This window comes from Sturnus vulgaris, chromosome W, assembly GCF_052056855.1.
Source record: "Sturnus vulgaris isolate bStuVul1 chromosome W, bStuVul1.hap1, whole genome shotgun sequence".
Classification (NCBI taxonomy): domain Eukaryota; kingdom Metazoa; phylum Chordata; class Aves; order Passeriformes; family Sturnidae; genus Sturnus; species Sturnus vulgaris.
Window position 1 is genome coordinate 45,899,386 of NC_142282.1, and position 16,820 is coordinate 45,916,205.

At 40.1% G+C, this 16,820-nt stretch overlaps 1 pseudogene; it reads right to left on the reverse strand.

Moving 5' to 3' along the window:
* The window catches only part of LOC148220240 (F-BAR domain only protein 2-like), a 69,266-nt pseudogene that overhangs the window by 20,687 nt on the left and 31,759 nt on the right, over positions 1 to 16,820 (reverse strand).

Sequence of the window (16,820 nt, forward strand, 5' to 3'; positions counted from 1 at the left end):
ATTCCTCTCAAGATGAAGAGAGCCTTCGCTTCTACACTGCTCAATCCTTAAGTGTACCCCATTAGCTGAAGAGTGAGCCTTCAAAAGCAGTTGTGGAGAAAGCTGTAAGTCGAAGGGAGGAACTTTTACACCGTGATCAGATTTCCATTCTCCTAGGAAGCTGATTTGCTGTGACATTGAAGCCACACAAGAACTGTTTTCTTGTGAAGGAGTCTCCATAGCATAACGAGAGAGACTCCTCTCTCTAAGTGAACTGGAGAAAGACCATTTTAGAGATCGTAAACTGACTGATTTGTTTCTGTACATTGTCAGTGTGGGAGAACAGAGAGTGTAGAGGGGAGGAAAAGTGTTCTGAAGGTTTTATTCTGATTCTTATTATTCTTTTAGTTTCTGTTAATAAAGTTTTTCTTTATACCCTTTAAAGTTTGACCCTGTGTGTTGGTTTGAAAGTAAAACTCCAAGTCAGTAATACAATTTAATAGGAGAAAAGAGAAAAAATAAAATACATGCAGTAATATAAAAGAAAAACCACCGACAAAGTCAGAAATACAACCTGACACCCTGTCAGTCAGGGTGTTGGTAGCAGTCTGTATAAATGGTGCCTGCAGTCCTCCTGGATGACAGATGTGATTCAGTTGAAGCAGTGTTCCTGTAGAAGGTGCAGTTTTTTTCCGAAGATCTAGTGATGATGTGGAAAAAAGGTCCGACTTCCCTCTGGGATCCAGTGGAAAGGACTGCCTTCGCGTCCCAAACCCTAGTTTTTTATCTAGGTAGGAAAGGCGTGTCTCCTCCCCCTGGTTGGACCATCTCCTAAGGGGATGATGTAATCTTATCAGTCACACAATAGGACTTAATGGCCCATTAACAGAATATATCTTCTGGAGGAAGGATGGGTTGTGAAAAGATAACGATGATCATCCCCCTGATTTTATCAGATGGCACATCAGCAGAGGATATCTCTCACAGAGATAAGGATCACCACCCCTCCCACATTTTAACAGATGGTGATAGAATACACATTTTTGCATTGTACCCCAGGACACCCTGCTTTGCCTTCCTCCTAACCCCATCTCACAGCAGGAAATCAGTGAATAATTCTAGTGGCTACACTGGCGATTTGGCCAGTACTAAACCCACCACAGCCATTAAGATATTTTTGTTTCAAATCATGTTATTTAAAATATCTATCCTGTCTATAGGCAAAAAGAAAGCAAACATTAGAACTTCGAGAAATGCTTCTATTCAGAAATGTTTGTATTATTACACAGTTGGAATTGGGTGCATATAATCTCATTTTAGTCTATGTGAATTGGCTGTACATAATCTGTTTTAGACCAGAAAATGTCCTAAAGCATTTTATGAAGAGGTAAAAAATTATCTGTTTCTTCTGATGACATTTTTCAGGCTGACACTAATGAATACTCTGAAGTGAATTTGAAATAATAAAAAGCAAAGCATTAATATTACAATTTTGCAGGTGGAAGTGATTGCATGTTTTTTACTCCTTCATCTACTGGTACCACAACCTGCACACTAGACAGCATACTAGTCACATTCATAGACTCTGGATTATATTTACAATCCACTCACGTTGAAATGAATAATGGCAAGGAGACCAGCTCCCGTTTTAATGCCTTTATTGAGAAATCAGCTCTAGGTGGAAGCCCGACAGGTCACGTGCACCACCGCTGCTCCCGATGGACGATCCAAAGGAGGAGGAATTCAGCTTTGCTGTACAGCAGAGCTGGGCCTTCTGTCCTCACAGGAGTCCCTCAGAAGACACCGGTTGGCTCGTAGTCCAGGGGTGTCATGTCGATCGGGTGCTGTTCAAGTCATGGTGACAAGGCAGAAGGGTCCCGGTTGGTGATTCCATCTTCTTCACTGTTTTTCTTACTTGGGAGTACCATTTTTGGTTTTCGATGTTATATTGGCTCGTTGTTTTTAGGGTTTTTTTATTACTGAGTTGTGTCCCATAAGTACTTGCGGTCTTCTCATTTGCCAGGCATCATTTTGGGAGCAGGGAAGGCGTTACCCGACGGGGGAGGGAAAGGGCACAATGGCAAGACAATTCCAGGGAGTGGGGATCAGAACAGAACAACAGCAACAATTAACATAAAAACAGGGTGTTTTCCACAGTTAACAGAACATTAACAGGACAAACAGGAGCTTGTTCTTAACAACATCAGTAGAGCTAGCATTACATTTCCAGTAAGTTGCAAGATTCAGGGGAGTAGACTGGATGCCATTTGAAGATACCTGTAAAAGAATAAACCATTGAAAATATCTTAATTAAAATATTCCTATTTTGGGCAGAATTAGGGAAAGATTTGTTGGGGGTTGGCTTTTTCCTTTCCTCTCTGCCTGTGGAATTTTTTCCCATTGACATGCTAAGGGACACTGATGGCTGGGTCCTTGAGACCTTCAGATGGGGGGAGGGAGAGCCTCACTGCTTTTTTGGGAGTTTCTCTCAGAGGGAGAGGAGAAGGAGAGGTTAGAAGATTAGAAGTAGATAAAGGAGGCTGGGAGGCAGTTGCTCTCTCGCTAGCTCTTGGAGTCGGAAGAGGAAGGTAACTGCTTCTACCCCCTCCCCCCCGCCATCCCAGCGCCGGGAGCAGCCTCTTCTGTTGGACCCCGCACCGCTGCCCTGCTTGGACGCCTTCTCACTTCAGCTTGCTATCTCCAAGCATCCTGTTGGAGCACTGGGACCGACGCTGTGAGCAAAGTCTCTACTCCATCCCTTTCCCATCTGGAACACCGCCGCCATCACCCCCAGCGCCCCTGCAGCTGCACGGGATCTGCCCCTGTCCACCACCAGTAACTGAACCAGAGGGAAGGGTGCCTGTGGCCAATAACGACTGGAACTGGGTTACTGTTCTGTTTGTTGTTAATTTCATAGTTGTTGTTGTTTTGTTTGTCTTGTTAGATATACTAGTAAAGAACTGTTATTCCTATCCCCATATCTTTGCCTGAGAGCTCCTTAATTCCAAAATTATACTAATTCAGTGGGAGGGATTTATTAGCTCAATTTTGAGGGAAGGCTCTGCTCTTCCCTAGCACACACCTGTCTTTTCAAACCAGGACAAGATCGTAATGAGTATAACTCTAAATCCTGACAAATGACCAACAAAACAATTGACCTCTGTGCCCTTAATCTTAGAATTCTGAAGATTGTTGTAGCATAAAGTAATTCCTGTTTTTTTTTTTTTAATTATTTAAATAATTTTAAAAATATTTAAACTCCCTCTGGCCCACAAGTCTCCTTCCTGTTCTGACTTTCATAAATTAAACCAGTTTTTTTTTTAGTCTTCAACTAGGCCTTATGACACTGACCATCATCCTCTGGGCCTGGTTGTTCAGCCAGTTTTAAATACCCCTTGCTGTCTACTAATCTAGCCCACATTTCATCAGCTTCTCTATGAGAATGAGTGCCAAAAGCCTTCCTGAAGTCTAGGTAGACAATATCCACTGCTCTCCTCTCATTTACCAGGCCAGTCATTTCATCACAGACAGTTATCAGATTGGTCAAGCATGACTTTCCCTTGGCGAAGCCATGCTGACTACTCCCAATGACCTTCTTGTCCTTCATGTGCCTCTAAGTGGTTCCCAGGATGAGTTGTTCCATTATATTGTGAGAGGTGAGAACATTATTGTGATAAATGTGATTCGTGCTAATTAAATTGTAACTATATTAGCAAAATTGTATTTAGATCAATAGAAGACCATTGTTACCGAGTGAAAGGGGGGGAGATGGGTGAGACAGGACAAAAGTAATCTTCCAGATGTTGGGAGTCGAAGAAGCAGGTTGGAAGAAAGTCAGATAAAAATAGTAGAAGGACGTAGGTCTGATAAGCAGCATCTAGAAATACATCTTCAACCTTGAAATGGGCAAAAATGGAATGATTCCAAGCATGGGACTTAATTAGAGTCATGTTATGGAAAACATCTGCTCAGTCACACAGGGCGCCTGCGCTACCTGCAGGTCATACCTAGGTCACTGATGAAGATGATGAGCCTTCACCGGAAATAAGACCCTCAAAAGGATAAGAGACCCCCTAACCCATTAGTAGAGCATGCGCCGTGCAGTATAGTTATGTAGATTTTAGGAATAGAAACTAGGAGGAGCTTCCTAGAAACTTTTGTAGCCTATAGTATATAAGTGGGATTGTTAGCCCAAATGCTTTGGTACGAGAGGAAGGGCAGGCCCCTCCCCGTACCCCCAGTCGGTTTTGCTTATGCTTTATACGAACCTCAATTATACTAAAACACTTACTCTCAAATTTTATCCATCCCAAATTATACAACTGTAATACTTTACTTGGATGGTATTCAGTTTCAATAATTTTTGTAATCATCTTTAATACTTCTGATTGTATTCATTTATAATTGTTACTATTAAAAATTTGTTGTTACTTTTAATCTTTGTTGTTTGTTTAATTGGAAAAATAGAAAACCATTCATAACATTATGCATCCTCATATATTACAATTGATTAGTTACAGCAGTCAAAAAATATGCAATTACAAAATCAGAATACAATTACAAACTCAAATCCCAACCAAACCCCCTAAATTTAAGAAAAAATTAACTTTGTTAACAAATAGTTAAAAGTGCTTGAAGCTTACACACATTAATTGGATCAAAGTGTGAGCAAGCTGAAACAGGTCATGAATGAACAGGGAATGTCATGAAGGCATAACATGAATTCACTAAGCCTTGGCAGAGCCCAGACACTGAAAACAGTGATGTACTCAGAACTGGCCTAAATGAGAGATGACAATTCATCTGCATGTGTCACAGTTTTGATTCATGCAAACAGGCAAAGAACAATTCTTATAATTTCTGTATAGGCCAGACTTCCTTAAAAAATTCTAAAGAGAAAAAAGTGTTTACCTGATATTTTAAAACATCCACATTATAATAGGATGCAGATGGATTGTGTTCTGATAATTTCTTGAGGTAGACAGTTATGGCTTGCATGTTCATCCAAAAATCCTTTAGTACTAGAGTCACTTTGTGACTGATCACTACAAAGAAAAAGAAAGGTAGGAATCAAAAATCAACACTGAGTTTTATTATTTCTTATGTCTAAAAATTAAGACCAGATATTTCCCCTTCTTCACTGTTCCAAGCAAGAATTTGTTCTAATGCTTTTTAACACATAATTGTATCTTCCTAAATATTAAGACAAATTAACTGTTTGTTGTAGCTCGAAAAACTTCTCGTTCCAGGTTGTAGAGCAGTGAGTTTCCTGCACTGATGATCTGCTTCACAAGATGGAGTGAATGCCAAATTTGGATTTTACATTTAATAAAAAACAATTTTAATACAGTCAGGTGCAACGAGAATGTGTGGGAGGTGGGAATGAAGGTGGTGTTTGAAGAGGAATGTTATCCAATTTGGAATAAATCCTATAATCATAATTAGCTTTTGTTATGACAGCTTCACTAATGCATTGAATTAAAATTTGTGCTGTATGTGTTACCACACTTTCACATATTTATAGAATGTAAACTTTCAAAATATTTTCAGTTAAAAGTTTCTCAGATTCATATAGTTACATTTAATCTTAGTAACAATTTATTATATAATTTCTATATGTAGCTAAGAGTGCACATGACTACAGAAGCAAAATCCTGGTTGGGAACTACTGGACCACGAAAAAGTGTTTTGCAACTCAAGAATATTTTCAGTTCTGGTGGCATCAGGTTGATTTTTTAATAAGGATGAAGCTTTTAAGAAAACTGATTCAGAAGCAAAATTCAAATCACTTAAGAATCAGAGCTCCACAGATCATCTGTGGATACGTAGAGGAACTGCACCTGATGCTTTGGAGTGGCTACCTAGAACAGGCTAGAGAGAGTTAGAGAATAAAATAGGTATTTATTAAAGGCTTTCAATAGATACACCTTGGGCAGTGCAAAAGTCTTGCAGAGATTACACCCAAGATGGACGACGGTCACGAGTTTTTCACGGAGAAATAAGTTGGGTCTATTTGCATATCAGAGGTTATTTGTCCCAGTATAGCTTCATGTAATGAAGTCACATTCCCCCAGTTTGCTCCCCTTCAATTCACTTTTGTTTATACTTTTCGGGGCCTGAGACAGATAGTGTCATTGGTTCTCATGCCTGGAAGGATTGTTTTGTCTGACCAAAATGTGAAGAGAGCTTACTAACACACTATATGAAGTTCAGAGTTATACACTAATGCAGTACAGGATCTGAAAAATATAAAAGCTAAAACTTAAGGCATCACACCAATCCCCAAAGAGGCATGCAGAAAGTGCATGCAGAATGAAAGCTGAAAAGAAGCACCTGGAACAGAGTAAATATGACTGCAATGGGTTGAATGTGCCAGAACAGTGATTTACATACCAGTAGCCTGTCCAATTTACTTAGAATTTGGTTCTCAATACAGTGTTGTCATTCATGCAATTTCCATTTTCAGTAAAATATGTAGATAAACACTTAGAGGCCTTCCAAAATGTAAACAAATGAAACCAGTAGCAAAATCCTTGTTTTCTCCTTCAGAATTTCTGATGTCTCCACAAATATCAGTCACATTAAAAAGTTTCATCTCTATAAATACTAAGCAAATTAGTCATTGCAGTACATGAAATGTCAAATTATTACCATATAGGTTTAATTTCATAAATATCCAGTACATGCATCCTTTCCAATTAGACGTGAAGTGTTACAGTACTCAGACAAGAATACTAGACAATTTCACTTTTTTCCAAATTATAGTTTTTCAGTATAATTCACTGCCAGATACAGCTCTGTTGACATTTCAGTTATAAACTGTCATGTCAAAGAATGAAAAATTTAATTTTGTATTAATCATTCCTTACATTAAGTATGAATTATCACAATAAAATTAATACAAAAGAATGGATACATGTGGTTTGATTGTTTCAAATAATTTTTCCAATAAATGAAATGGAAAGTGCTCATCTGAAACAGATATCTGCTTTTTATTTTTTTTAAAGGTGTCCAAAGAATTACTTCATTATTCTACTCAACCAGCAGCTTTTCTTCTTAAGAATTCTCCTGAGCATGCTGCTATTCACTTGAGAGATATAGTTTTGTAATGGATCTGCTCTACCATAGAAATGATACACCTTAAAACCTATGCTAATAACTGACGAAACCATTGTTATTATTGTATAAAGAAACCCATATGACAATGTGTCCTATTTTTGATAAGTTTTCTCTGTAGTTATATTAGTTATATTGTTCATATAGTTTGATTAGAAAAATGGGTTTTGTTTTGTTGTTTTTAAATAGTTTATTAAACCATTTTATTTATAAAACGTGTAAAAACACAGCTAAAATTAAAAACTATTTTAATGTTTCCTGGTATATTCAGCATAAGTTTCAAGTCCAGTAATCTCAAATTTTTAATGATAGCAGTGAAAAGAAACTGAGCTAAACAAGATTAGTTCAGAAAATTAAGTTATGTATAAGCAAATCAAGACTGTAGAGAACTCTGATTTACATATACAAAAATTCATATTTTAAAATTAATGTACTTTACTATTATATTAAATAAAAATACAAAACCTGTATACAAGTTGTGAATTTGGAAGAATCTGCTCTAGTTTGCTTGTGTTCTTTGCCCTGAAGCAGAGCACTGCTGGAGATGGATTGCTGATAAAGACTTTAATAATCCCACTTGGGAATCATAATGTCTTATCACCAGTGATCTTCACAATACATCTAGAAGAGAATGAAAATATCAATTTTATTGCAACTCATTAACTGTCTAGTTTTAATACTAATTTTAAATCAATCATACTTTTACAATCTGATGAGCTGATTTCAAAGCAGAAAATAGGCAGACTTGGCAGTGTGCACTTGCATATCCTGGGCTGCATCAAAAGAGGCATGACCAGCAGGTCATGGGAGATGATTCTGCCCCTCTACTCCACTCTTGAGACCCACCTGAGTACTTCATACAGCTCTGTGACTCCCAACACCAGAAAGACGTGATCTGTTGGAGCAAGCCCAGAGGAAGCCATGAAGATGCTCTGAGGGCTGGAACACCTTTGCTATGAAGACAGGCTGAGAGCTGGGGCTGTTCAGCCTGGAGAAGAGAAGGCCACAGAGAGACCTTATAGCACCTTCCAGTACCTGAAGGGGTTCCAAGAGAGCTGGAGTGGAACTTTTTGCAAGATCATGTAGTGATAGGATAAGAATGAATGGTCTTAAGCTGAAGGAGGGTAGGTTTAGGTTAGATATTAGGAATAAATTCTTTACTGGCAAGATGGTGAGGCACTGGCTCATGGGTCAGGCACAAAGGATTATAGTAATGAGGTAACATCAGCCTGGTGACTGGTCACTAGTGAGGTTCTGCAAGGCTCTGTCCTCGGCCCAGTGATCTTCAACATCTTCATTAATGACTTGGGCACAGGACTCAAAGGAATACTAAGTACATTTGCCAACAACACTAAATTGGGAGGAGTTGTCAACTTTCATGAAGGCAGAGAGGCTCTGCAGAGAGACCTTGACAAATTAGAGAGATGGGCAATCACCGACTGTATGAAGTTTAACAAGGACAAGTGCTGGATTCTGCACATGGAACAAGGCAACCCTGGTTGTGTGTATAGACTTGGGAGAGATGCTGGAAAGCAGCACCATAGAAAGGGACCTGGGGGTCCTGCTCTATGGCAAGTCGAATGAGTCAGCAGTGTCCTGGCAGCCAGGAGGGCCAACTGTGTACTGAGGTACATCAAGCACAGCATTGTCAGCCAGTCAAGGGAGATGATTGTCCCACTCTTCTCCGCACTGGTGCAGCCTCACCTTGAGTCCTGTGTCCAGTTTTGGGTGTCACAATATAAGAAAGATATTAAGCTTTAAGAGAGCATCCAAAGGAGGGCCGTGAAGATGGTGAAGGGCCTAGAGGGGAAGCCATAAGAGGAGCAGCTGAGGTCACTTGGTCTGTTCAGCCTGGAGAAGAGAAGACTGAGGGGAGACATTGTGGTCTTCAACATCCTCACGAGGGGAAGTGGAGAGACAGCACCAGGACAGGACCCGAGGGAATGGCCTCAAGTTGTGTTAGGGGAGGTTTAGGTTGGATATTAGAAAAAGGTTCTTTACCCAGAGGATGGCTGGGCACTGGAACAGGCTCCCCAGGGAAGTGGTCACAGCACCAAGCCTGACTGAGTTCGAGAAGTGTTTGGACAATGCTCTCAGGCACATGATGTGATTCTTGGGGTGGTCCTGTGCAAGGCCAGGAGTTGGACTCGATTATCCGGATGGGTCCCTTCCAACTCAGCATATTCTATGATCTTTAATGTTCCTTCCAACCCTAACAATTCTATGATTCTATTATTCTAAAATCAATTTCAAATGAGGGTAATGTGGCACAATGACAATGACAATCATTTTCAATTTGGAAGTCAGGTGATATAAGAAAAATGTTTAGCTGGTTAAGCATACAGTAGTATGGGTGGTTAATTTTCAGGCTTTGAAAACATAGCAGAACTATGCTTAGGCAAGACCTAAGTAGTATATCAAGCAGTGTGACAGAGGGAATGAGGTACTTTTAAGCTGTCCAAATTTACATGCAGCACCTACCTGACTGTAGTAGAAACCCTTCTTATTTTTGTTTTTCTTACTGAACACATTTTTGTAAAGCAGGGATATATGAACTCCTAGTCAGATGCAGGCCAATAGAAAGTGATAAGTCACTGATGTCAGTTATATCAGGGGGAAAATCCCTGTGAATCTGCCTTCTAATATATATATTTTCCCCCAAAATATTAAAAGTACAACCAGTGCATTCTTTTATTGTAACTTATTACATTCAAAACAATTTACTATTTAACTAACTTTGTGGGATCTGCTCCTTTAAAGTAGGCGTTAACAGATTCAGTAAGGGCTACTGCAACAGGCACGATGTCCTGGTTTCCAAGTCTGACAGGGCTGGGACCACGTGAAATACCTAGAATTTATACAATGTATAGGTTTAATTTTCAAAAAGCTTAGCAATAGATTTCAGATTGGTTGACTGCACCTGTCATTTTTACAAGAGGTTACTACCATCATGGTCACAGCAGAGTCTGAAATATTACTTGAGAAGCATGTCTAAAAATATAAGCATAATACAGCACAATCACACCATCAAAACATTGCTTAGCAGCATAGAAAAACAAGACTATCAATATGACATTTTGTAAATGGACAGATAAGGAAATACAGATGAGATAGAGGAACACTGCATTAAAATGGCTACTGATGAAGCTGAAGTCAACAGATCCAAAGAAAATTAGATGTTAACTACAATACTTTTTAAAAAGTCCCTACTGTATGCTTATAGTATGGAAAAATGTATGATAAAATAATCACAGAATTTAGTTGGGGTATGTATAAACATAAATGCACATACATTAATATTACGCCACATAAGTGAACTGTTGAACATTCTTTTAACTATTTTGGACAACAAAGATTTCAATTTCCAAATAGAAATTGTTGGAGAAATATTTTGCATATTTTCTAATGTTTACCTAGTAACGATTCTGGGAGTGCCTTGGAGGTATGTGGAAATATGTATGTTTACAAGAAAAATAATTACCAGGCCAGTGTCAGCCTTCACGTGTCTGTGCCTACACAACAAAGTTACAATGCATAACTATAAAAAGTAACTCAGACCTCAGCTAAAGCTTTTTAAAATGACTGAAATGTCAAATGCAAATTGACAAAAGCATTTGTCATGGGGTTTTACTTTTCAGTAGTGTTTTATGTGTACTGACTATAAAAGACAGTACTTGAAGTTCTATCTTTTTATTAGTGCAATAGTGTAGTAGAAAGCATCTTATTTTTTTGTACCACTGATGAAATAGCCTGTATCAGATGCTTGCTGCAAGTTCTCAGGACAAGATGTCAAAGAGCTGTGCCAAGGTGAACTCATGGTATTTTAGGGTGCAGTCAAGATCACAGGTCCAGTTCTGAGATCTTCAGCAGCACCAGCAAATCTGGCTTTAATGCCCTGCCACCTGCCTCATCTCCAACCACCGTTAACAGCCCTTCAGCTGTGCTAACACAACAGCTAATGACACAAACATGCAAACAGTTGCATTGACACACTCAAAGAGGTTGCCAAAGCACAGAATAAAAGACAGCATCATTGGCCATAAAAAGAGCAAATAAAAGTCTGATCACATTGTTTTAGTGCAGTTTAGGAACAATGATTCAGGTAATTTTAAGATTGGTTAAATTGCTTCCATAAAAATGAAATGCATTTTTAAAATATTATCTTTATTATTTGTATCTTCAAAGCCTTCTGTTATTTAGAAATACAGAAATGGTTTTATCTCCTTGTCTTATGAGAATAAAGACTGTCAAAGTAAAAATATATTTCTTTTTCTTCCAATAATGTAGTAATGAAAAACTGCAGAATCAAGAGAGACCAATTTTCAGCTTGTTGGTGGGGGACGGGGGAATAGATGGAAAATTGTGTTGTATAAAAGTGACTATATCAAGTTTTGGTGACTTCAGCAACATATAACTTATGTATTTGAGCTTTCAAGATACTTGTATCTGCCAGACACCAGAAATAGCTGGAGAGATTTGTTTCAAAATAAATACAATATTATTAACTATAGTGCATTAGGATGATTGGTTAACATGTAAATCTGCTTCTAGTACAATACCTGGTGGTGTCTCACAAAGCTTTTCAATTGTAGGAAGTGTTCCAATCAAAAGATCATGCTCTGTTGCACATAAATGAAACAAAACACGGCAAGAAAACAAAGTATTTTAAGAAAAAAATAGATGTTAGAGGTGTTAAACAATTTAATAAATAAAAAACTTCATTGCAAATGAAAACAAGGCTAAAGCATAAAAGAAATTCAATTATGCATGCCTACAAGTTCATTTGGAACAAGATAATTATAGATAACTCTCAATTACTCAGAACAAATGGGGTAAGAGAAACACTGGATTGTGTAAAAACCAAAAGAATAGACAGTAGTGCAGAGTATATCCTTATGCCATTGTCTTGGTTTAATTTTGATTTTCCGGACAACGCACCAAATTAATGTTTTCGTTTTGAGTTGCTAATTTAAATAAACTTATTTTTCCTGTTGTGAGACAGAACCAGGAGCAAAAGAGCAAGGCAGGCCTAAAACTTGAGAGAGTATAAAAGAAAATTTATTAATTACACAAACAAAAAGAAAGGAAAAAAATCAGAATAAGATTTTTCAGATCACTCCTTCCCTCCCTCTCCCAATCTTCATAACAACAAAACAAACATATAACAAATACTTTGGTCAGTCCTTAATTTAGTCTTTCTCAGTTTACTTCTGGAGAGAGAAGCCTCTTCTTGTTGAAGTTGTAGGGATTTTTCCCACAAGAAGGAAAAAGACAGTTCTCTTGTGGTTTTATCTTTCACGATTTGCATCCGCCCGGGAACCTGCAACCGTGACACTTCTCCCAACTCTACAGCCGTCCCAAAGTTGTAGATGTGGGCCATGTCTGTCTCATGGGGTATTACTTTTAAGAATAAAATGTTTGACAGCAAAGATTCTCTCTGTTTCCTTTCTTTCTGCTCAGGTTTCATCTTCAGAAAACTAAAATCCCCTTCTTTTTTCAGGGCAGAAATTCTCAACACAGGTGCTTTTTGGTCAAATCATCTATTAAATGGAACATTTCCATCCCCCCATGTCTCTTTCCATGGTTTATAGGAATATTTAGTACATCAGTTCATTTTTACAATTTCACAAAAAGATTTTCAGCCATTTCAGTATCTTCTTATTCTCCTTCCATCTTAAAAACTTAGCTTTTACATCACTGACTTCAGAAATCTTCTTATTCCCTTTCATATTCAAAGGAAAGGCTGGAGGCTTTGCAAATCTTATCTGAACACTAAAGAGTTAAAGTTTAACACAACTACAAAAGTTGGGCCAGGCTCAGGCCGTGCTGGGGGGGGGCAGCTGAGGTGTTAATCACCCTTTCTGGGGCTGGGCTGCAGCCCCACACTGCTCATGGCCACCCGGGCAGACCCGGCCTGTCTGACAGCAGCAAGAATCGGCCTCCCCCCACGCCAGAGCCGCAGGCCCGTGGAGGAGGAAGCTGTGAAGGTCTTATCACACAACTTTTTCTCCCCCCGGCCATCGGGTCCCCCTCGTTGGCAAACGGGGCCCAAGCGGCCTCCTGAGCCTCCCCCCCTGCATGGGGGAGGGGGAAGCTCGGGTTGATGTTACCTGCTCAGCCGCCGAAAAGACCAAGAGGCTCAGTTCTGGATTACCTTCCTCAAAATGTGTGTTCACGGAGCGAACTAACTTTCTCTAATTGGTTGTTGCAGGTATCCCAACCCCCACAGAGGAAATTCCCTTAGGAAGAACCTCTTCTGAGTTTCTTCTTCCTAAGTCAACCTATCACATTGACTTTTATATAGACTATGAAAATTGCAAAAGGACATAACATATAATGAAGACAACTTGAAATCTTCCACTTATATCCAGATAATAGCCAATTTCTAACACATGTAACTTTTTGCAGAATCATACTTTATAGCAGAACTGTGTTGATTTGTCATGACCTGGTTTTTTGGTAGTGGGGGAGTGCCACAGAAGTTGCTTCTGTGAGAAGCTGCTAGAAGTTTCCACCATGTCTGACAGAGCCCATCTCTGATGGCTCTGAAGATGGGCATGCTGCTGGCCCAATTAGAGAGGTTGGTAATGCCACTGTGATGAAATATTTAAGAAGAAAATCAAAACAGAGCACACGCAGTTTTTTCCAGGGGTGGCAATGCCGCCAACATCTCAGTGCGGCCTGTGGTGAGCCCTGCCTGCCTGGCTGCCCCTAGCAAGCCGTGCCGAGGGCAGAAGGGCAGGGTCAGCGGTAGCAGCTTCTCCTTCCCAGCACCCTGCATGAAGAGAGTTGTTAAATAGTGCCAACATTGCAGTGGCCGCCACTGCCCATGTGGTGGCAATGGGGCCACCTGGCCAGCAGCAGAAACATAGTGAGCGACTCCCCAACGCACAACCTAGACGAGATCAACCTCTCGGCGCTGTGGGATCCTTCAAGAATCTTTGAATTGGTGGAACTTGTTGGCAATGGCACCTATGGGCAACAGCTTTTCTTCTAGTCAGAGAAGAGGACGAAGTGAGGACATGTGAGAGAAACAACATGGCGGTACCAAGGTCAGTGGAAAAAGAAGGGGAGGAGGTGGTCCAAGTGCCAGAGTTGAGATTCCTCTGCAAGCTGTGGTGAGAACTATGGTAAAGTAAGCTGTCCCCCTGCAGCCCATGGAGATCCACGGGGAATGCAGAGATCTACCTGCAGTCCATGGAGGAGGTGCTCACGCTGGAGCAGGTGGATGCCTGGAGGAGGCTGTGATCCAGTGGAAGACCCGGTGGAGAGAGAGGGCCCTTGCTTCCAGACTGAAGCAGCCTGTCCTTAGAGGACTGCACCCTGTGGATGAGCGACCCATGCTGCAGCAGTTTTGGAAAGACTGTCTGTGGGAAGGACTCAAGTTGAAGCAATTTTGGCAGGACTGCTGCTCGTGAGATTGGAGCCATGCTAAAGAAGTTCACAGAGAGCTGTCTCCAGTGGGAGGGACCCCATGGCATAGCAGAGGAAAGACTTCTCTCCCTGAGGGAACAGGAAAAGATCTCGGGTGACGAACTGAACAAAACTCCCATGCCCTGTTTCTCTGTGCTGTTGGTGGGAAAGAGGGAGGGGCTGGGAGGCAAAAAAGGTGTTTCAAAGGCTTATTTTACTTCTCATTATCCTCCTCTGACTCTGTTAATAATAAATTTACCTTATACCTTTTAATTTGAACCTGTTTTGCCCTTGGAATGTTTTCTCCCAATCCTCATCTCAACTCATGAGCCCTTCATTAATTTTTTTCCCCTCTCCTCTGCCCAACTGAAAGTAAAAGAGAGTAAGCAAACGGCTTTCATGCATGCCTGATGTTTGGCCAGTGTCAAACCACGACAAGAACAATACCAGCTAAATTTTTCTCTTTAATTCTGATGATATCAAAAACAGTTTTCTTGGTTTAAGAGCAATTACAACAATTTTATACTGGAATTAGAAGACAATCTCAAAATGATCCCTACTCTGACCTTATACCATAACAGAAAAGCAAAAGAGTTGAACAGTTTTTCAGTTTTGTTAATGCATAAGACCAGTTTTTTTTCCATAATGTGAATATGGTGAAAATATCTTGCTACTTTGAAAGACAAGAAGAGGATCTTACCCCAGTAAAATTTTACCATCAGTAAGTCAAATGAAACTGTCCTGGGTTACAATGTAAAGATGTGCCCAAAAGTATGTATTTTATCATCATCTGTCGAAAACAGGTGGGGCAGTGTTCCTTATCTCTGTGGGAGATATCCTCTGCTAATGGGCCATCTGTTAAGAACCAAGTGGGGCAGCATTCTTTATCTTTTCCACGACCTGTCCTTCCTCCAGGAAGATATCTTCTGTTAATGGGCCATTGAGTCCCACTGCATGACTAATAAAATTACATCATCCCATTGGGAGATGCTCCACCCAGGGGGAGGAGCCAAACATCTCCCATCTAGATAAAAACTGAAATTTGGAACACCAAGGTAGCCCTTACCCACTGGTTTCCAAAGGACAAGAGCTACCAGACCTTTCTATAGGATCACTACTTCAACAAGACTGCTTCATCTGGACTGCTACCACCACCCTAACTAGCAGGGTGTCAGGTTATATTCTAACTCTCTCAGTGGTTTTCTTTTGTACTATTGCATGCATTTTATTTTTTTCTCTTTTTTCCTATTAAATTGTATTTCTGACTTGGAGTCTCTCACTGGTTTTGCTTTCAAACCATTACAGAAACCCAAAGAATCACAATATTCATAGAAGAGATTAAGCATGGCTTGGCCAGATATACTGTCTGGCTATTTGCATTCTTTGACACATTCCTTATCAGCAGATGGACCTGCACTGCAAGGAGTGAGCAGTGATGAAGGTAACTTGCAATGTCTCACTAGTCAGATGGGCAGCTGCTGCAATCTGCCACCACCCTTCTCTACCAACTAGCACCAAGGGCAGGGTGAAGTCACAGCAGGGCTACTTGTATACACATGACTGATAAAGATCTACTCAATCCCACTCATTCCCCAAAGCTTTGGTGATATCCCGAAATCAATTGAGTTTTGTTTATAATTTCAGTAGTATTTAATATTTTGAATATTTTAATCCTACACATATGCTATCCTTTAATTTTCCAGCTATTGATTTGTTCAATTAAAAATATTCATCTGATACAAAGCTTATGTTTTGGACCTTTCAAGTTCAGTTAAAAATTATTTTGTTATACTAACATGTTTATCATTAACAACTTCATGCCTATCCAGCAATAGTGAAAATCTGAGTATGTGATTCCCTGAGCATTGTCTAGAAAGTAACTCCACTGTAACAGTGTGTTGTGGTTTAACCCAAACTGGCAACTGAGTACCACGCAGCTGCTCCCTCACCTCCCCGCCCTCAATGGGGAGGAGAATAGGAAAGGAAAGATAAGCCTCACGGGTTGAGATAAGAATGTATTGGATTTGTGTGACAAGGTTTTGATAGTGATGGGGCTACAGGGGTGGCTTCTGTGAGGTGCCACTAGAAGTTTCCCCCATGTCTGGCAAAGCCAATGCCAGTCAGCTCCAAGAGGGACCTGCTGCTGGCTAAGGCCAAGCCAATCAGAGATGGTAGTAACGACTCTGGAGTAACATATTTAAGAGGGGAAAAAGTTATTGAGCTGAAGAAAATTGCAGTCAGAGAAGAGAGGGGTGAGAATATGTGAGAGGAACAGCTCTGCAGACACCAAGATCAGTGCAGAAGGAGGGGAA